The sequence below is a fragment of the Mixophyes fleayi genome, chromosome 4 (assembly GCF_038048845.1).
Source record: "Mixophyes fleayi isolate aMixFle1 chromosome 4, aMixFle1.hap1, whole genome shotgun sequence".
In the NCBI taxonomy this organism is placed as follows: Eukaryota; Metazoa; Chordata; class Amphibia; order Anura; family Limnodynastidae; genus Mixophyes; species Mixophyes fleayi.
Genome location: NC_134405.1, coordinates 289,526,402 through 289,549,902, shown reverse-complemented (window position 1 = coordinate 289,549,902; position 23,501 = coordinate 289,526,402). Strand labels below are relative to the sequence as shown.

Below are 23,501 nucleotides of genomic sequence, written 5' to 3'. Positions count from 1 at the left end.
GCAACATTCAAATGCACACATGCTACATCTCTATTACGATACTTTGCAGATTACTCTTTGAAGATTTTATATCAGCCTATCAAAATGATAAATTGTCTAGATTCTGCGAGAACAAAATGTATCAATGACAAGTACATTTTAAGCCTACAGTGTCATACCTCCACACATTAGTATCTCTGGCAGTGGGACAGGGACATGGCCATGTCAAGATCGGGGATTGGCCACACACCCTGGGGCATGCCTAGCACTTTTAAAGTGCTAGGATTACCTGTACTCCCCTCCCCTGCAGAGCAGCATTAAACAGAATAGCTCCCAACTTTCTTACCAATCAAGACAAAGCTGTCCTGATCAGGATGGTTGGAGAGAGTCCTCAAATCGGGAGACTTGGGAGGTATGCAGTGTACTGGACAAGTTGATATGTTAAAAAGTGCATATTACTTTTTTAAAAATGGGCTGAATGAATAGAAAGCAATTTTCAGCAGGAGCAGTGTATATCAGAAATGTAAATTAAGGAACTACCACCGTGCCTGTATTCACCAACTGTTTGGCAATAACAACTAGCACATTAGCTGCAATCACCATCTGTACTGCTAGGAACTAGCACAGTACCTGTAATCACCAACTGTTACTGCTAGGAACTAGCACAGTGCCTGTAATCACCAACTGTTACTGCTAGGAACTAGCACAGTACCTGTAATCACTAACTGCTACTGCTAGGAACTAGCACAGTACCTGTAATCACCAACTGCTACTGCTAGGAACTAGCACAGTACCTGTAATCACCAACTGCTACTGTTAGGAACTAGCACAGTACCTGTAATCACCAACTGCTACTGCTAGGAACTAGCACAGTACCTATAATCACCAACTGCTACTGCTAGGAACTAGCACAGTACCTGTAATCACCAACTGCTACTGCTATAAACTAGCACAGTACCTGTAATCACCAACTGCTACTGCTAGGAACTAGCACAGTACCTGTAGTCACCAACTGCTACTGCTAGGAACTAGCACAGTACCTGTAATCACCAACTGCTACTGCTAGGAACTAGCACAGAACCTGTAATCACCAACTGCCTGACACAAAGAACTAGCACTGCACCTGTATCTGTAAACATATATGCCTACCAACAGCTGCAATTGTATTCTGCTATTTTATGTATCAAGTGTACCTCTTAGCTTGTGCGGGACTCTCTTTACCTTCTGTTACATGTCATTGTATGTTATTTATCTGTATCATGATACCCTCAATGTTAGAAATAAAATATAATAATAATAATAATAAAAAAAAAAATGAACATTTGTAAAGTGCTCCAAATACAGATACAATTCAATGTGTGCATAGTACACGTTGTTTTAATTTACAATCTTTCTTCTGTGCTTTAGTGGTTTGCTCAATTATTAATAAATATAAAAAAGACATTTAATATTTCCCTCTGATTCATTTGACAAACTAATTCAATGTCCTATTCAATGTCTTATCAAACGGAAGCGTTTCTCACACATGTAGAAACATAAACATTGATATAAAGAATGATTGTGCTCTAATGTTCCTTCTAAACTGAAGAATGATCGGAATTGTGGAGCTGCTGGTCGTAGAATGTCCAAATACCAATAATATGACAGAAAAGCAGACAAGCAGCACTACACCATTTTCTAGTATGAAAGTGTAATAAGCGCACTGTTCTATGGACTCAATAAAAGTCAACTAACTTAAACATCAGTTCTCTAATAGTTTTAGTTGTCCATTTATCTTACTGGTATTATATAGTTCCACAGTTGTTTTGAATAAATTGTAAATCCACTTGAACCGGACAGTATTTACCTCGAAAACATCAAAACAGAATATGGTCTAATTAGGATAAGTACTTACCCACACTACACATTTACACTTATGACGTTTTGAATACCACTGCACTTTAGTGTCATAAAGTGTTTTAAATTACAAAATTAATAAATCAATATTTTACCCTTACAAGATCTGGATGATCTATAAGTGCTTATACGGACATATATGAACTCACAGAAAGGAGGAGAAGTAGTCCACCACAACTGATCCAGTGTGAGTATATATTTATTCCTCACATACAGTCATCCCACTGGATAAGTCATTATCCTAATTAGACCATATTCTATTTTGATTGTCTACAAATTTAAGGATATGATTAATAGACTATGAAGGGACATTAATAGTATTCACAATCTATGAACAATATATGTTCTCATATATTCACCAGTACCAGGAAGATAGAGATGTTGCTTCTCCTGTGAATTTAATAATAAATATTTATTTACATAGCGCCTTTATCCCAACAGAGATTTTACACTGTGACATAGTGTTGGGCAGCCATCTTGGACGCACTAAGCTGCTATTCAATGAAATCTTTCACATCACTTATGTGGTCTAATCTTCATTTTTACAAATGACGTAAACGAATGAAATATTAATAACTATCCTGTCACAGTTTCCTCCACCCCTTTAATTTTCTTTTCTTATTTTCTATGCTACAGATGGTTTAATCCTTTGTTGCTGAAGATGTTCCAGTAATTGCTCATCTGCTTGGTGAGTGAAACAAAATCTTCACCACTGGAATTTGTTTTTGATGACACAGGATTTGCAGTAAGTTTTCATTTCTTGTTATTGTTACACCATTATGTCTGTTTATTTTTCCTAAACTTTAATTTTTTGATCATCTGCAGTTTTCTTACACACTGTGCAATGTGCCAGTTTTACAGTTTTGTTGCCAAAGATGACAGCTAATCAAAGAAAACTCACAAAGCTTTTTCTGATTCCTTTAAGTCCTCCTGACAATTGTACTGTTCAATCTCTAGATAAATGACAACCTTATGCTGCTTATTTAATAAAGAATTCTGGAAAACAGCGGAAACATAATCAACATATCAACTCTTAGTGCACTATAATAGGAATATTATTTCTGTGTATGTTATTTTTTATATATAATAGATATTTGACAAAAAATAGACAACAACAAAATAGCAGATAAAAGAATTCATCACGCTAAGTTGTAGTTATTTGTTTTTCTTTCCCAGTGATTTCATGGATAAAGTCTTGCCATGGTTACATTTTCAATCATTATAACTGTACGATTTTCTAAGAATATGGCTTCATGCTAACTGCCCCCTTAACCATGCTGAAAAAAGGTCTCTAACTTAATCCTCTCATTTGTATCTCTGGTTTAAAAAACAGTGAGTTATACATTATAGTGGTGAAACTATTAAAATGTGTAGAATGTATTTATGGGAAAGTGCTGGATGGACATTAGCCCAATGCAATCCACTGCCAAAATTCAGAAACACAGTCCACCAATGACTGAAGAAAACATTACTGAGTACCCTGTACCTTTATAGTGGCAGTGTTATCATGGAATGAACTCCTGATGTTCTGCTAATGAGTGCAACATGTTAAACAGAAAGAAATAAAAACATCTTACATGACAGACAGCAAAAATACCTAATTTAAGCAGCTTTTAAGAAAATAAAAGTGTCTTCGTTAAAAAAAATAGTAAAGAAATATTTTTAATTAATCCACAACTTTCATGGTGCCTTTGATTTTCCTAAATATGAGCAATGACTATACTAACAATAAGTTACATATATATTTAGAAACTGAAATTAACAGCAAGAGGTTATCCTCAGAAATGACAAGTTCTCTACCTTGTACATTTTTCTCACTTCACGGACCGGTATCTGGCTGTCACCATTGGATCCGGAATCCAGTTCTCTCTTCCCTCTATAGTTCCTGACACTGCCCATGCTCTGCTTGTTTGACTCCTCTTCTGACTTCTGTTTCGGAACTTCACAGAGATTCTCAGTGTACCAGAGCTTGGTGCAGGTTGATCCATCTCCAGTTTGTTATTTTGATACCTTGCCTTCTTTGACTACCAACCAATGTGCTGACAATACTACCACATGAGGTCCAACTTTGTTTGATTTGTTAGATTTTTACCTAGTTAAACATCCACAATTTTTTCACCATCACTAATCTGCACCATGTTATTGCAGTATGGTGATAGTCAATCATTCTGTTAATTAGCGATCCATTTACTTTATTTCTCAGTTAACACTTGACTGTGAGTTGCATGAAGTAAGAAGAGAGAGTCTCTGCCCAATTGGCACTTACAGTCTAAATTCCCTAACACGCACACACAGACCGAAAGAGACTAAGGTCAATTTAATAGCAGCCAATTAAACTACTAGTATGTTTTTAGAGTGTGGGAGGTAACCAGGGCACCCAGAAGAAAACCAAGTCAAACACAGGGAGAACATTCAAACTCCACACAGATAAGGCCATGGTCGGGAATCAAACTTATGACCCCAGTGCTGTGAGACAGAAATGCTGACCACTAAGCGACTGTGCTCCCCAAACACATAAGTATACTTATAAATATACATTGTAATAAACAGTCTCCAAATATGTGTTATTACGGAACCCAGCTGGATAGATCTAATCAAGCCACTTGTATAATACAATATATCAGATGTATAGCAGATTGGAAAAGTCTCACCGAATTGCGAGACCCATCTCAGGGTCTCCCCAAAGTATCAGACGCAATCCTCAGCAAGGATCCCAAAGTAATTTAGATGATATTGCTCTGTAGGTGTATAACTCTGATTTGGGTAGGGCACCACTTTGAGATTTTGTATTCCTCTTTTGTTAATGATCACAAATGTAGTGTCTAGTGTATACGGTCAATCTGATGCTAATCTTAATAAATACCACATGAATTTAGAGAATTGTAAAGGTTTTCTGCCGTACTCAATTGTTGAAATGAATCATTTCTTCCAGTCTCACAGGACACTTATCTGTTTTTTTTGTTATTGTTGTATCAAGGAATTGGCGCTCCCTAGAGAGGGGACAACATTTGATTGGATTGAAGGAATTTATATTTGAACCTTTATTTATATCTATTATTATTTATTATTATCTTAGATTTGTAAGGTGCTCCACAGCACCATACAGTAGGGAAAACAGAACATTCATAAAACAAGAACATACAAGGCATATAAAATAAATGCAGACATGAAAACAAAGGGCAAGGAGGACCCTGGTCATTAGAGAGCTTACATTCTAAATGGAAGAGGGCACAGCAGAAACAAAAGGAGCGAATGTGGCTTAGAGTGGAGATTGGGACATCTCTGAGGGTGTATTAGTGTGAATAGTATGATCAGGGATAAGGTAAGCTTTAAAATAGAGATGGGTTTTTAGAGAACATCTAAAGATTTGAAGTCTGTAGGAAAGCCGGATTAGGCATGGTAGGGAACTGCACAAGTGGGGAGCAGCATAGGAAAAGTCTTGTAGGCGCAAGTGAGAGGTGGTTACAGTAGACATGACGCAGGTCAGAGGTAGATCTAAGAGGGATGGAGAAAGAGTGAGTATTTTGACATGATATTTGGATGTATAAAGGGGTGGTGTTGTTGAGGGCTTTGTAGATAAAGGTGAGTAATTTGAATTGGATTCTGGAGGACACAGGGAGTCAGTGTAGGGATTTGCAAAGTGGTGCAGCAGATGTGGAGTGGTGAGAGAGGAAGATCAGTCTTGCAGCAGCATTTAGGATAGATTTATGTGTTGGATATATGGATGTCAGAAATGCCAGATAGCATGAGGTTGCAGTTGTCAAAACAGGAAATGATGAGAGAATGGATAAGGGTTTTAGTAGCATGTTAATTAAGAAAAGGGGTATTCTGGCATTGTTTTTAAGTTGGAATCAACAGAACTGGGAGAGATTCTGGATGTGAGAAATACAGCAAATTCAAGTTTGACACCAATGCAAATGTATTTATTAGCTTCTGAAATATGAATGCCTAAGAGATTGTTTTGGTTTCATAGTATATTTATTATGTCATTGCTTTGTTTATTGCATTGTATTGTGAATAACACGGCAATGTGTCACTAATCGCATCATGAACGCTCTGCACGGACGCTTTATATTTGCTCACAATAAGGAAAATCTAGTAAGTGAATTTTTTCTACGAACTTGAAGCCATCAACAAAATATTCTCTTTGATTTGATCTATTAACTTACTGCATTGATGTATCATAAACAGGACTTTCCATAATGCCAATTGTACTTTAACCACTGTGGGAATTTGTTTCTCTAACAGGAGGACATTGATTACATTTTTACCCAAACATTCATATTAACCAGTTTGGTGTTTCTGAATACAAAGACTGGAGGAGCTGATGCTATAGGAATGTTTTCATGTGAACAGTTGCTTTAGAATTGTATACATTATAGAATTAAGCATGCAGTGTATTAGAGCAATGGGGTGTTTAGATTAGAAATGTACTTTGCCGTGTATACTCTAAACACTGATGTGCAATGAAATAACAAACAGTTCTATTACAATGCTGGTCTCTGAGTAGCATGCATAATTATATACAGCACACTTAGCAGAATAAGACTAGTGTTAAAAGCACAATTAAAAACAGCAAGCTTTTCATGCCTGATTAACACATGGATAACTGAAGAGGTATCATATCTAAGTGCCTGTGACATGTTTCATGGAAAGTAAATTCAATAGACTCAAAAATAAGCATCTATGTTAAGAACTATCTAACATGAAAAGGTTTTTTTTAAGAGTCATTTACAGTAGAACTGAACGCAGAAATATTAAAAACATACTTTTACTAAAATTCCATATTTTCAGAATTGTAACGGAGTTGTAAACTTTCAAAATTAACAAAATATTATAAAGTTAGATGGGATTCATGCAGTATATGTAATATTTACACACCCAACCTCACATTGCGTCGCTGCTTCATTTTCCCCATGAAACACCATGAGAATGTATATATAAGTCTGGGTGATCCTGTAGGTGATATGTAAGCTAAGGGATGCTTACTGTAATTTTATACCTCCTAACTGTCCTGATTTAAGTAGGAAAGTCCTGCCAGTCTGCATGTCATCCTGTTCCCACTCCCAGTAAGTTGGGAGGTACAGCAGTATGGTGAGCAGGTGCCTTGCACATGGCCCTGCTGCATGCGACAATTCAAACTATTTTTCAAGGTTGGGAGAAGAACTTACGATGGCTAAACACATCCCCATGTGACATGGTCATGCCCCCAACATGACGCAACACCGCTTGTTTTGTGAATGCAGGAGGATATTTTTCCTGCTGGTGAATACTAGTTGGCTGCTGTAGTTGCAGAGTTCCTTTTCAGAAGGCAGTCACCTCGTCATAGTTATTGTTGTTTGGATTATATAGGGTTTAACATCTGTGATTTTTTAGAGCCTTCTAAGTATTTCGCTTTCTAGTTGGCTTCTGGAGATTTCTGTGGCAAAACAATTCAGTCCTAAGATAGTAAAGAGGTCAGGAACACATCTTTAAAATCACCACCTCCTAGAAAACAGTAAAATAATTAAAGATTATAGATGGTGATTCTATACACATAAGTATACTCCTACAATAAGTGGATGATGATTGCACACTTACTAGATTCATTGTAATTATGACCAGGTGGGTTTTTAATGGTCATTTAAAGCTTTGGAGGCTGAGGTCTCATTGTATCTTGAAGTGTATTTCACAGGTGGGGAGCTCACAGGAGAAGTCTTGAATGTGGAAGTGAATCATTGGCAGTGTGGAAAGGGCAGGAGGGGGTGTGGAGTGACCTTATGTCAGAGCCAGCGCAAAGATTGCCAGTGTGGATACACTGTTAGAGGAAAATCAGTTTCACCACTTTGTTATACTGAAGTAGAGAGGGATGGGTGAGAAGGAGACCAGATAGGAGTAGACTGCAGTAGTTTAGGCAGGAAATAATTACAGAGTGAATGAGAGTTTTCATAGTGTCGAGAGTGAGAAAGGGTTTTATGCAGTGTTTTGAAGGTGGAAGCGACATGGGAGAAAGATTGAACGTGGGGAGTAATGGAGATTATAACATCAACAAGAAGCAGACAAGAACGGTTGAGAATGTATTGGCCACACTGATAGAGAGAAGGGGGGTGGAGGCGTTAGATGTGGGATGATGATGCGCTCAGTTCTAGAAATGTCGAGCTTGTAATATTCTACATAAACAGCTACACTCCCAATGAAAATTCCTGTACAGTAAGTAGGATTTATGTTTTCAAATTGCATATTGTGACAATAGAGCCAAGTAGATAGGGTGATAACTAGATAGAGTGAAAATGTGTAATAAAATGTGAAAACATTCGGTGGTAGTCATATGTTTTTTTGCAAAGGGTTCTACTTTATTCATGTGCCGAGTCCTCCCATTGCCCCCTTAATAGTAGCAATGTAACAGTAGCCATTTCTAGTAATATAAATCTAAGTGCCTGTATGTTAGTTTGTTGAAATTGTTCTATGTCAGTTTTGCAAGAAGCCTGATTTCTTCCATGTCAGCAATTACAGCAATTGGAATTATTCTATGTCACTGTTTCAAGAAGTCTCAATGCCTGCATGTCAGTAATTACAGCACTCTGCATTTTCATGTCGTTGTCACTGTTGTCACAATTTTGTTGGTTGGGAAATCATACCTAACCCAAACCATAAATCACGCAATGCTGCTGTACAGTTTACCAAGTTATTTACCAAATGCAGAAAGCACAGGTGCGTACAGTAATCTTGGCTACTAATAGTCACATAGAGTATACACATACGATTTTCCCTACTACCATCCAGGAAGAATGAATGCTCGATTTGCTGCAAGCTCCTTTTTAGAAGGTTATACACATGACCTTTGTTAATACTTTATGATTATGGTTTCTTTACGTTCTACGTGCTGTGTTTGACCTGAGTCTACAGTGGTTGTGGTCATAAAAACTCATGGAAGTTCATGCAAGTAAGACACTTTCTGACATCCTTTCCCAAATAAAAGTGAATTCTTAGTCCATTGACACCTTTTAAATTCATTTACCCTGGATGAGGTTTAACACTGTATAATTTATCATAAATGTATTCTCTTATCATGGATTAAGCCACAGCTAATCTGCCTTCTTGCATAGCTCATTGGGAGAATGACTGTTATACTCACACATAACTCCTCATTTTCAAATAGATTGCATAAAGCTGGGTATAATCTATTATCAAGAAACACACACCTGAAAAAAAAATTCCCATGATATCCCCAATTTGCTGGAGGTGTAGAAGATCCCAGGATACTTTGATCCTCATATTTTGAGAATGTGATAGGGATGGATTACAGACTTTTACATTTCAAATGTGTTTTTGCACCATGATGATTTTAATGAAGGCACATACAAATTTGCAGGAAGACAGACAATATAAAGACATTTGCTTTCTAAAAGCAAGTCAAACATTCCAATTTGCTCATCTCTGTCTTTATTCCTTATTGCTTGTCACTTTTGTTACTATTTTGGTTATGTGCTAACCATAAAATGTTTGTTGTTTATTGCCACTTTCTTTACATGTAAGACTTGATGTTATTGATATTGGTCAGTTAAGCTTCTGAATTTGAGTTTTTAACTAACAATAGATGCATAAATGTTTGTGGTTTCTGCATTCAAACTTTTCTGTCAAGTCTTTTTACTGTTCAGCATTACATTCAATAACACACTGAACTGACCATTGAATAAATATTGTTAGTAAAACTTCATTAACAACAATACTGATTTTTCTATAATGCTTGCCCTAGTTTGAATAACCTTAATCTCTTGAGTGTTAAATGCTTAAAAAATTATTTTGGATTAGGTAAAAAGCATTAACAATAATATATCATGCACCTACAGAGACTTCCCATTTACTTGAATAATCCTGTTTATATGAATGAAAACTTTGCTTGCTTTTTGGATTTATCAAACATAAAAGGAGAGTAATACTATAAAGTCAAATAAACAAATGAGCAACAAATGCATAAAATATAGTTTAAGGATCTACTTAGGCATTCAGTATGTCTAGTGGGAATGCTTTTAAAAGTTGTTTGTAATACTATACTATAACAATATCATGACATATTTCCTAAATGTATCTCAGCCCTATATTATTTTAAAGTTTTATTTCTTTTCTCCTCAAAAGAAAACATGCTTAATGTTTGTGACAAATAGCACAATTGTGTTCTAACCTGTAGCAGGCATTTAACCACTTACCTTCTCTAGCATGTCTTAAAATACGGCTTATCTACCAGTGGTAAATGTTGCTTCTAGAAATATTTCAAATACATTCATGAGATACTTCAATTTATTATTATCAGTCAATCTATTTGTTAAATTCATAAATTTAATTTATGTATTTTAACCTTAAAATAAACCTCTCGGTAGTGGATAAAATCATAGTGCCTTGGGTTCAATGTAGCCTTGGGTCCAATGTATATTTAAAATATGTTTTTTGAGGTTACGTCCACCAGAGAGAGAAAATAAATATAGAATAATGCACACTTTATGCAAATTACCTTACACGTTTCAGAGTCTGGGCAAATACTGATCCATGTTCACTCCCTGTTGGCTTCCATGATTCATTTGGTCTGTCTCATGAGTACTCATAAATCAGGTCAGCTGTGATGTCAAGTATGCAGCTCAACTCTTTAGCTGAGTTATAGCATTTGCATAATTTTGTTATAGCAGTTGTTTTCCACTGCTCTCTTCCAGGCAATGAGACCTTTGTTTATTGTTTTTTTACACATATATAGTACATAAAGCTCTACTTTTACTTGATTTTACTTTAAAAAACAACAAAAACAAACCTACAATACACATTCTGCATGAATTTTAGCTATACATACTTACAAAGTCACTCGTAACACTGAACGTCAATTGACAAGTCTCGCTCCAATGCATCCTCTACAAATATATCCTTTCTTCTTACTACAGTTCTTTCTTTCTCGACCATCTAAATGACTTTCTGACCCTAATTTTCACACATTCTACCAAACCCCATAATCTATTTGCCCCCTTCTCTCAACTCACTTCTCTGCCCACCACCACCCCTTTCTTCTTCCCTCACTACTTTTGACTTTGCTACATACTTTAAAGGCAAAATTGACATTATCAATCAACAAATCCCCTTTTGCCAGATCCAGCACCCCACCATTTCTCTATTCAGCCAATGTTTTTGCTTCCATTACAGAGGGGTAGGTCTTTGCATTCCTCTACCCACCTAAATCTGTTCCGTTAGCTCCTTTCACTCCCAAACACTTGTACACACCTGGCTCACATCTTCAACCTGCCCCTCCTCATTGGCACATTCCCTTCCATCTTCAGACATGTGCTAATCTCTTATAGCCTCAAAAACAATCTCACTCGTACCTCTCATTACCCAGTAATATTTTATTACTGTTTGTTCCCAATTGTAAAGTGCTATGGAATTTGCTGGTGCTATATAAATAAATGATGATGATGATGATGATAAAGATCCTATTTCTCTTTCCAACTACTGCAATGTTTCTCTCCTCCCCTTTTCTTCCAAACTACTTGAGCAGCTTGTGTACAACCACATAAGCCACTTTATCTCCTCTCACTCCATCCTTGACCCTCTACAATCAAGCATCAACCTACACTCCGTCAAGAGTACTGTCACTTGTGATTAACAATCTACTCACAGCCATGTCAAAAGGTCCCTTCTCCCTACTTACCCTTCTTAACCTTTCTGCTGCTATTGATACTGTTGATCATCCTCTTCTTCTGCACCCCTTCCCTCCCTTAGCCTTCCTGGGACTGTACGTCCCTGGTTTACATCCTAATTTTCTGAATGCTTACACTCCCCATTACTTATTCTATTTGTTGGTTTTCCTCAATGCTCTGTTCTAGGCCCTGAACTTTTACCTCTTTATACTCTTTGTGAAGTAATATGCTCCTTCAGCCTCCAATATTACCTATATGCAGACAACACCGAAATCTACCTCTACTTCTTTTGCTTCTCTCCTTCTAATTTATACTTTCTGCCCAACTGCCAGACCTTTCCCATGTTACTTCCTGCTTATGGAATCCCTAGCCAACCTGTTCAGGCTCTCCCCCAACCTTCAATCTTTCAAGCTCGATCTAAAAACTCATTTATGATACTATTCCCTCTTGCTACTACCCTTCCACATGTCTCACTTTGTCCATTATATTTAGATTGTATGCACTCAAGCAGGACCCTGTCTATCCTCTGATTCATGTCTGCACATTGTATGTATTCTATGTCAACCTTGTATGTCCTTGTTCCATTTCTATGTATAATTTGTTTTTGTTTTTTTATGATTTGTTATGCTGACTCTCTGGCGCTGCAAAATAATGAGGGTAATTAGGATGAAGTTAAGAAGACACATTTGAATTCTAAAATAAGAAATACTGCTTATAAACAGTTCTGATAATATAAGAAGTATATTAAACATGAAAACAGACAGGCCCGGCAACAATTTAAATTGCATATTAACTGTGAAGATACCAAGGTTTGTACAAAAGACCAAAAAAAGAAAAGAAGTGTACTTAAGGGCACTCCGGGGTGTAATAAAATTAAAATATGTCCAAATGTTATTGATATATATTAAAAATAAAAATCCACTAATGCTATATATAGTCAGTAGTCAGTTAATTGTTAATCATAGACAGCAAAAAATATCTTGTGATAGGGAAGTGAATTGCTAGCTGCCTATAAAGAGATCTAAACTTTGCCACTGTGCTCAATCAAAAAACGATCTCTATTCAAATAAATGCAGGCTATCCAAGTACTATCATAGGGAAATGTATTGCTGACTACCTAAAATATAATCTAAGCTTGGACACTATTCTAGAGACAAAGGAGTCGATTGACAACAGAAAGAAACAACGCTGACGCGCGTTTCGCTGGGGTTCTTTCTCAAGGCAAAAGCTCTATCTAAAAACTCATCTCTGATACTATTCCCTCTTGCTACTACCATCTACCATCCCACAAGCTCCTATTGTCTCAACTTTGTCCACTATATTTAGATTGTAAGCACTCAAACAGGCCCCGTTCTATCCTCTGATTCATGTCTGTACATTCTATCTCAATCTTGTATATCCTTGTTCCGTTTCTATATATAATTTGTTTTTGTTTTTTTATGATTTGTTATACTGACTCTCTGGCACTGCAAAATAATGAGGGTAATTAGGATGAAGTTAAGATGACACATTTGAATTCTAAAAAAAGAAATACTGTTTATAAACAGTTCTGATAATATAAGAAGCATATTAAACATGAAAACAGACAGGACTGTAACAGATTAAATTGCATATTAACTGTGAAGATACCAGGGTTGGTACCTTCTAGTGGGTTACCTAATCTTTAAGGCACAAATGATTATATTGGTGGGTTTTATTAAAAATTCACACTGCACATTAACATCAGTTCTATCAAACAGCCAAGTGATTACCCTAAAACACTGGTAATAGCCAATAGAATATCCGTGTGACAGGTCCACAGATGTAGCTAAGTATAATCGTATTTAGCAACAAGTGTTAGAAACATTGATAGCGTACTGTAGGCAGAAGCCAAGCCTTTAGTTCTCTATAGTAGCAGGGAATAGCTCTGTCTCTCAAGGCTTGGGATACAGTCTCACATGGCTGCCTAAACCAAAGATGGAAATCTTGTACTGACGGAACCAGGATCGATGTTCAGCCTCCTCCCAGAGCAGCACACTCTCAGTGTCTTTGTGTCCGATATTTATACTCCCACCATAGTGATCTTTCCGATAATGATTGGTCTGGTGTCCCGATGTCTGGACCGTAATAGTCCTATGTTCATCTTATTCTATTCCACACAATAGTGCTCACTGAGAACATAATTACATTGCCTCTCACCCCACACAATCTGCAAAGTTCATTAAGTCCAAGTTATTGGACAATTAACCCCATTGTCTCTGGCTCACACCTGGCTGAATTTTAAGGAACATCAGACATAATTTCTACAAACATAAACATGCAACTAAACATGGTCAACCATATAATTAACTTTAAATGTACCCACTCTGTCTATGCAAAACGGTTAACTGTTAAATACATCACACACAATATTATTTTAAAATGGACACACATGAATTTACAGGAATAAATCCTTCGGTACATGCTTAGTACTATTACACACACTTTACCCGCAGCAATTGTTACCATACAATATAATTTTATTTGTTGTTTACAGAGTGAGTTAAAAGTGTCCATTTTTATTACTCAAGATGGTAACCCTGTGCTCTACACATTAAATATATCTATTTTAAAAGTGAATCACAATTTATTAAGAAAACATAGTCATATTTTTGGGTTATTGGTATTGCAGTAAAAAAAAAGTTTGTATGCTATCCTGCAATTTAGCAGGATACATTTTTAAAGTTTCTAATTTACTCTTCTTCCTTCACTTCTTTTTCATATGCTCTAATTATCTTTGGCTAACAAAATTTAGCATTTTGCATTTATAGCATATATGACCATAATTTTCTTGTGCTTATTATTTTGTCTAGTTTTTCTATGAAAGAGTGATAAAAAAAGTGTTAAAGATGAAATTACTTTTAATTACTAAGCGATTCTGTGTATAGTGTGTATTGCTATTTTTGTTGAGTATGCTACTTTTGTGCTTGCTGTTGTTTTTGTTAGCAAAGCAGTCACATTTGAAGTTCTGTCTTCCTTCAGGTTTGCTTTTTTCAGAAATAGTTCAGTAAGTACACAACTTTTACAGGGTTCACTGCTCAAACAGTCTGCATGCAAATGTAACTAAGTTATCTTGTTAATCCCTTATTTGATATTTTATAGGCATATCATACACATACTTCAGAACAGCCAAGGCTAAAATGCTTTAAAATCATGACACATTTTGCCTGAAATGAGTCTGCACATTTATTATGAGCGAATACCTTCTGTAAAGTAAACTACTACAATAATCACATCAGGTTGATTCCTTACAACAAAAATAAAGATGACTTCTAATGTCATGCTTGAAATTACATCATTTGTGTCTTTCAAGGGAGGCCCACACTTCTTCTTGGATAACATTCTAATCTGTATTGTAAAGTCGTCTGTAAAATATTTTCAAGTAATATAATCATGAACAGGATAACATGTAATACATATTTTAAATAAATGACTAATATTATTATCTGAATAATTGATTTTTTACCCTTCATGAAAATATAAAAATGCAACAGTAGAACATTCTAACTCTATGGGGCCGATTCAATTAATTTTTAACGCTGAGTTACCCGTTGTTACCGCTATTTTGCTCATTTAGGAGCGCGATAATGTAACCCGCAATTCAAATCAAATGTTACGCTTCCTATTTCTTTGCCAAAAGTAGTACATCATGGAGGGTTTGAGGCTTGTATTAAAATATAGGGAAAAGCTAAAGGGGGAATTCAATTATATGTTAACGCGGTGAGTAGCACTGTGCCATCTGAACCTATTTCTCGCATCTCTACTGGCCGGGTTAAAAAAATAAAACATATGAAAATTATTGAAACCAACAAATTATTTCTCAAAATCATATTATTCAATGACTTTATCAAAAAAACTTTCAAAGAGAAGACAAACAGAAACAAAATAAAAAAAATACTAGCAAAGATAATCTGGTTAAAGATTTCTCACTACAGTAACCCTGAACAGATAATCTTATTAATGACTAATATACAATACAGAGAGCCCCTTAATAACCCATATATGGAAATTTCTAGTTACCACTAGACTACTCAAAGAATATCTTTACAAAATACAGCATCTTAAAAAATATGTAAAAGAAAAACAAGAGAATATTCTAGTAATCTCTATACAATACAGTGAGCATTTTTATGACCATTAGTCAAAACGCAATGCATACTAGCTACTATTATTCAATGCCAACCCCATTCAGGAGGCTATAATACAAGTTGGACTCCTAAATTTCTGATAGTTTTAGAATGCCAGCCCTCCAAATCTCTGGTGATGTTACAGTGCTTAAACCTAAAATTATATATCAACATTTTTATAGCTAATTTTAAAAGCGCACAGGAAGGAAACAAATAGAAATTAGAATGCTTCTTAGACATTAAAAAAATCTGCCTCTATTTACATACTACAATATTTCCTTCACTATTTTTACCTCTGGAAAGGAACAGTGAGAGTATTGTACTAGCCCATGATTCAGAATTTCCGCTCTTTCCCTTTGCTCTGATTATTTTATATAGCAGTTTATTTTACTTTAACATTTTTGATTGTTAAAATAATATTCTTTTTTTTTTCTATTTCTTTAACCATTTCCATATCCAGAAAAGAAAAGAGATTGCTTATAACCTGCACAGTGGGACAATGTAAAACTATGTCTTTTATATATCTTTCCCTGTGCTAATTACAATTGAACAAAAAAAACTATGTGGCTATAGTACCTTTAGGGTAAACATCATAAGGTTGTATGTAAAAAAAAGAAATGTATAGCAACACTTTTATTTAGATTTATAAAAATCTAAATCTTTTTTTTTAAAGAAAACTTATTTTTAATTCTTCACTTTCTCATGATGCAGAAAATGTTAATTGACATTATAAATATCATCATTATCATAAATTAATATCATCATAATAACAATATCAACAGTTACATCAATATTTATTACTACGCTTGCTAGCTGTGAAAACTGTTTCAATGCAAAATATCAATGTGGCGTGAAGTGATTTGAGATAATGCAAATTGTCTAACGTATAAAGGCATTTAGGACCATGCTTTATCCAGACTTAATTAGTTTAAAATGTGGCCAGTGGCCAGTAAGTGGTCATGAAATTCATGTCATGTCTTGCAAATTATGATGGATATTTACACTTGGAAGAAGATCTAATATATACCAATAACTCTCTGCCAGCAGTTGGGAGAGAAGCGACTAAGATGAACTGCTTCTACAATGAGGTACAAAAGTATTCATATTTTATTTCATAGATATATTCAAATATGCAGCAGAAAACCACTATCAGTATATCATATGGCAGTTCTTTATAATGGAATGAAAATAAAGGAGAAGGAAGCATTAGCAATCCTCATTGAAGAGCGTTTGATGGCTACAAAGACATTATTTGATGCATTGCAATACACATGAGTAGCTCAGTGATGCCAATGGGAAAACAGCATCAAGAAGGTATATGATCTTTAACAAGCATAAGTTCATTTCAAACCCAACCTATGGTTGTCTTTCAGAAATATTCACTAATTGCAGGCACTCTATGCCTTTGTGCTGAAATGACTAGTTTTGGGCAATCAAAACCCCTTTTTACAGAAATTATATTTTATTAAACATTTTTTTAACTGCCATGTTCCTTTGGTAATTAAAATAAACTCTCAGGAATGTAATCTAAATAATACCAGCTCAAAGCAATGATATAGCAACCACTTACCAGGATAGGATAAGGTAAAATAGGTATAATTTTACAGGTGTCAGCATGTTATCTTTATTGTTTTGTTTAATGCTTTTAACATACTAAAAAGTGTCTCTGTGACACATAAAAGAATCCATTAATGTGCAATCCGTAATCTGTAGCCATAAATTTTTGCTTTTTGAGCCATAAAGTCTATTTATTAAACTTTTAACATGATAATTATACACTTGTAAGCTAAAATAAAAATGTCGAATTCAATTTTTTTTAATAATTACTTTGACTTCTCAATATGTTCCCATGCAAAGTCATAAAAACTAGAATTCACATATTCATGTTATAAACCCTACGGACCTGAATTATGTTCGAACGCCACTGGCAAGCAAGTTGCATTTTATAAAAGAGCACAGAACTTGAGCGAAGGTCCGATCATATTGAAATCTGATTAAATCTCAAGATGCATTTCGAATATGGGTGTAGGTACGCTCTGCCTAAACAGCACTTGCCTTACGTAGACAGACAGAACAGACTGCAGCATAAGTCAGTGGCGGATCCAGGGGGGGGCAATCGGGGCGATCGCCCCCCCTAGCAGGGGCTTGCTGCCGGCGGCTGCACATTATGTGCAGGTCCATTCAGCAGTGACAGGCAGGGACAGTGTGCTGCCCAGCCGCTCTGATTGTGTTTTAAACACAATCAGAGCATCTGGGCAGCACACTGTCCCTACCTGTCACTGCTGAATGGACCTGCACATAGTATGCAGCCGCTGGCAGCCTCAGATGTCAAAAAGGGGGTGGGGCCTAAATCCCCCCCCCCCCCTATATCGCCCCGGGTAGAAGTATTTTCTAGATCCGCCCCTGGCATAAGTACAAGTGTGATATGAGGTCACATCAGAAAGCATTGAAAAAAGATTATAATGCAATAAATTAACGTCTATTAACGTATAATCATTAAAATAAAAATGGATTTTCACAGAAAAGTTAATTTCTTATTTTTTTTAAGACTAAATACATAAATCAAGATGCTTTAAATGTGTACTGTACATACAATGCTTTTTAATACTTATCTTACTTGCATACACATGTTCTGTGCTAGATAATGGTATGCATATGAGTTGTCTTTAAACCAAAGACTATGCTGTGTCAGTCATCACTATCAGTCGGTACTTACATCCAAGGCCATCTTTTCCATTGGGCATGATGGGCAGGTGCCCGGGGGCCCCACGGGCAAGGTGGCCCCATATGCAGGGCTCTTAATTAGAATAAATAATCCTGCAAAAAAAAACCTTCAAGGGTCACTGAGCAAGTACATCTATCTATCTCTATCTCTCTCTCTCTCTCTCTCTCTCTCTCTCTCTCTCTATATATATATATATATGGGCCCCGGTGCATTGCTTTGCCCGGGGGCCCATAATATTGTTAAGATGGCCCTGCTTACACCTGCTTTGCAGCTGATGCAAATGATATGGCTGAAACCAAGTATACTTATGAGAAACAAAGACCTTGAATCATCCACATCTGTGTTGGAACGAACCGGGAACGGCCTTACAGTACATTGCCTAGGTAAGTCTACTCCTTTCCTCCCACGTTCTGCCCCTTAAGTCCAAGGTGATGATAAATTTCATTTGAGTTCAGACATGATATGCATGCAATTACGTTCATTGCCATAAAGCCTGCTTCTGAGTATGCGCAGCACTATTTCACGCAAAATACTCTACTCAAATGGATGTGCGTCTGAACATGAATCATGACCTATATCCACATAAAATAAGTAAATAAAACACACACATAAACACATCTGTTTTACACAATATTGTATCTATGCCACATAATAGAATTTGTAAACTTGCGAGCAGGGCCTTCTTACCTCTTTGTCTGTTTTTCCCAGTTTATTTATTCGTTTACTGTGTTTGTCCCCAATGGTAAAGCGGGGGAATATGTTGGAATATGTTGGTGCTATATAAATAAATGATGATGATGATGATGATTTGTGATGATTTTGTTGGCTGATTAGGCAATTTTAGGCCTTATTGACTCTAAATGGCAATGACCACATCTAATTTATATGCCATCTAACTTGTATGCAGACATCACTAATGTAATTGTAATTGTACTGAAACCCAATTATTCTGCACTAAATGGCTCTAACTTAAATGCATATTGTCAAATCTGACAGGGATCTGTCTGCCCAGACAGGCCAAGACCAATTTTCCAGAAAGGCCAGTGTATGATTAGTTTAATGGTAAAAACTTGCTTAAAGTCCTCTACTTTCAAGAATTCTGGTGGCTTCGTATAATTCTAAGGAATCACTACTGTGCTTTTTTGTCTTATAGCCTTCCCTGCTTCTTTTAGCGGGGAAATGTGCATGTTGGTCTCTGTTGTCTATTCTCTAAAGGTTTATTTAAGCCTTCTACTGGCTTTCATGTCTGAGCTTGATCATCCTGTAGATACATGGACACTTCTCTGGGGCCAAAAACCCATGTTAGCGTGCATACAATTTCCTTAATGAACTACTCAAGAAACAGAGCTAAGCAGAAACTCCATTATCGTTAGGTGGGGAAGCATTATAGTATGTAAAGGAATGAAGAATACTACAAAGTTCTTATCATCTGGGCCCAGCTTGGGTCATTAAGAGGATTATGAAATTGAGTCCAAGATTAGAGATGGAGCATGGAGATTATTATTATTATTAAATCCATATCATGAAAGGTATTGCAGGTGAGCTATAGACCCTGAATTTGTTACAAACATCGGTATTGTAAGGACATATTATAAATAAAACAATATTTTGGAAATATAATATAGTTTACATATCTGTTTTTGCTGAATATGCAGGGCACAACAATGTCAAAATTATGCTTTGTCCAAATGTTATTGTATGCTAAAGTCAAGTAAATGTTTTATTTTTTTCCCTGTTATATTCTGTACTGGTAATAGGTATGCATGTTTTGTCTCACAATTGATTGCTATTGACCAATCTCTTGATCACTGCACAGTTTGGAGTTCAAATATTGGTTTATCCAAAACCAAAATTGATGTTATTGGATTTTTTGCAGACATGTTAGCAAATCTCACTGGTTATTACCATCAGAAAAATGTGTTTGGTGAAGACACTAGACTTTTATAGCCCTGTTCCTTTTGTGGCACTGATCAATAGGACAAATAATTCTCTATTAAGTAATACAAATATAGCAATGATTAATGTTCTTCATAAAGAATAACATATACCTTTGTTTTATTGCATATGTAATTACAAGTATTTTTTAATTAGCCAAATAGTTACATGCCATCGTGGGCTGTCATTCATTGTGCAAACATTGAGACCACACCCTGTCTAATAATGGAGTGAGTGGGGAGGAGGGGGAGAAGCCTGGAGACACTGACAGGACAATGCCAGTCAGTGAGGAGTACTGTCAGGAAAGTGCATCCTGCTAGCACTGGAGACAGCAGTGTGCTAGTGATCACCCCCCTCCCCGGATCTGCCCCTGTGCTTGTCAGTATCATGGCACCCTCAGGCCCTTTATATACTATCTTTGATTTTCTGTCTGCCTGCTCGGCCCAGAGTCACACTGACTCTGAAACTATAAGACCGATACCCTGTTGCATCTAAGGGGGTAGGAGTACCCAATATTGCACTGTTCAGCAGAGACTTGCTGTGGGTGCAAAACCTCATTTTCCTTTGATGTATATGTATATGGTGCGAGTGTCATAATCCCCACCATCTGCCTTACCAAAGCATTATTATCACTGCAAGTTCATTCCTGTGCTATAATTCTGTATACTCGTCGCTATAATTTAAAGGTCTGCGGCTAAGGGTTAAAAGGGAAACGTTTCAGAGTTTACTCATCATTTCACCCATCATGAAAAACATGGGAATGCAGGTCTCTCTTCACCCCCCCCCCCACCCCCCTCCTCGCCTTGCAAGAATTTAAGGCAAAGATGGAGGAATCGCCCGTTCCCTAGAAAGATATTACTGTGCAACGGTCCTTTGTAATGGACCTAAAGAGCTCTTTAACAAGTGAATTTCAGAAAACTGTGGGGAACTAAAAAAGAACATAGCTGACCCGAACCAGCGTACGAAATGCTCCTCATCTCATCGTAAAAAAATGTAAGTATAGAATGAGATAGACCTGGACTATCTTAATAGGGAAATTGAGTTTCTCAAAGATTAGAATGTGGACTTGGGGAATCGGGAACGGAGGAACAATCTTCATATCCGACACATACCAGAATTCATTGAGTCATCAGCTCTGTAATCATATCTTTTATGGCTCTTTCAAGACCTAGTGCCCTCTTATCTACATTGCAAATAGTCATTGAAAGGGCCCACACAGCACTTTGGCCTAAACCAAAGGAATCTGACCCTCCTTGTGACGTAATATTGCAACTCCACTCCTTTAAAATTAAGGATAAAATTACATCTGCACCAACTTTGTATCCTCTGAGAGCTCCAGATTTCAAATATTGCAATACCTGGCCCCAAGCACTTAATGCCGTGATCTGAAAGAGGTCCCTATTACATTACATGACCACAATTACAAATATAGATGGGGTTTCTATCAATCAATGTTGAGGGTCTTAATATACCGTTCTATGCTTCATGCTTATATTAATAAATTACATGTGGTTATTTTCCTATGGGATACTTATCTCAAGGTTGTGGTCCATCCCTCTTTGTCTTTGAAGAGTTTCCAAATGGTCCTTTACTCCAAACGCACTGCCAAGTGCAATTGGGTGGCTGTATTGATATAGGGGATAGTTCCCATTGTGATCTCGGAGACTGTTTGTGATTTGGACAGTGGCTTCTTTATATTCTGGGGACAGGTAGGCTCCCAAGAGGTTATCTTAATGAACGTTTACACACCTAGGGATAAATGTATCAAGAGAGAGAGAGTTTTACAGTGGGTTTGTAAAGTGGAGATGTTTCCTATAGCAATCAATCAGATTCTAGCTATTATTTTGTAGAATGTACTAAATAAATGATAGCTAGAATCTGATTGTTTTTTCAAACCTGCCGTAAAACTCTCAGCTTGATACATTTACCTCCTAGTGTGGGACAGGCTGCCTTTTCTGCACATTTTTTCGTGCACTCTATAAACTTCAGTCTAGACACGTATTAACAGGAAAAAATTTCAACACTGTTTAATTGCAATCCCTAGATAGATCGGGTTCTGAGCACTCGGGGCTCCCATAGCCCGGGGTCCAGATCCCCTAGCAAGAATATGAACCAGGAAGGTCTGTTTGACACTTGGAAAATTCTATACCCTACAACTAGGGACCTTTATTATTATTCTCACCTCCATGACTCCTACTCTAGAATTGATTTATTTATGTGTTGAACATCTCTGCTCCCCTTCTTACAATTAGCTTGGATTCATTTCAACCTGTCTGATCATTCAGCCATAGAAGCATGTTTGGATGTCTTTGATGTTTCCATCGGTAGAGCATCATGAAGACTCAATGCGACCCTCTTGAATGTCCCCCAAAATTAAAGGACAGCTCACTTTCCGACTAACTGAATAATTTGACATAAATACTTCGGAAGAGGTTGATTAATCTAGCATTTGGGAGCTCCATAAGGCTGTCATAAGAAAAATCAAGTCAAATTGTATATTTTAGCAAACAGACCAAAATGCTATTTAGAAAACAAGATTTGTTGCTTTGTTGCTTTGTTGTAATGTTGTGTTGTGGCGAGGTTTCCTTCCAGCAGTCAAGCAGTTGTTTAGAACCAAAAAATTATGTTTTCAATATTGTCGCTCTGTCGCTATGTGGTCTAATAAGTTACTTTTTTTTATACTAAATAACTATATAAGATTTGTCAGCTTTCCCTTGAGAGCTGTGGAAGATATTTGCCAACAAATAAAAAATAAACACTTTTTATTTTATAATTTTAGAGATAAGTTAGGCTGTGGCAGATAAGATTTGATTGTCCACTCATTATATATTACCTGGAGACCTTCACTTTTCAAAAACAAAATTAGCAAATCTCTTACGCTGTTACTAAGAGGTCTTTTGATGAGGTACCATATCTTACATAAGCAATGCAATATAAAAATAATGTAACTTATTGGTATCAGAGATACGGCAACAATCGGATATTGAATGTTTATATATTTTAAATTCGTATATTTTAAAAAATGATCTTGGGAACTATAAGACTTTGTGACTAAGCCCTTCCGCCCCTGATGTCAGTGTCTACCAACCCACTTCTAAGTATATATCTTTGCCTGGAAATTATTTACAATATTTTTTTGGAGCAGTACACTACAGCATTTCACCA

The 23,501-nt window shown here is 36.4% G+C and overlaps 1 protein-coding gene across 1 annotated transcript in view; it reads left to right on the top strand.

Moving 5' to 3' along the window:
- LOC142152816 (teneurin-2-like) overlaps nt 1–23,501 on the top strand; it is a 975,895-nt gene that overhangs the window by 213,831 nt on the left and 738,563 nt on the right. The window contains exon 2 of the mRNA XM_075209828.1: nt 2,512–2,620. The gene's annotated coding sequence lies outside the window, so the exon portion shown is untranslated. The remainder of the gene's footprint in view (nt 1–2,511; nt 2,621–23,501) is intronic.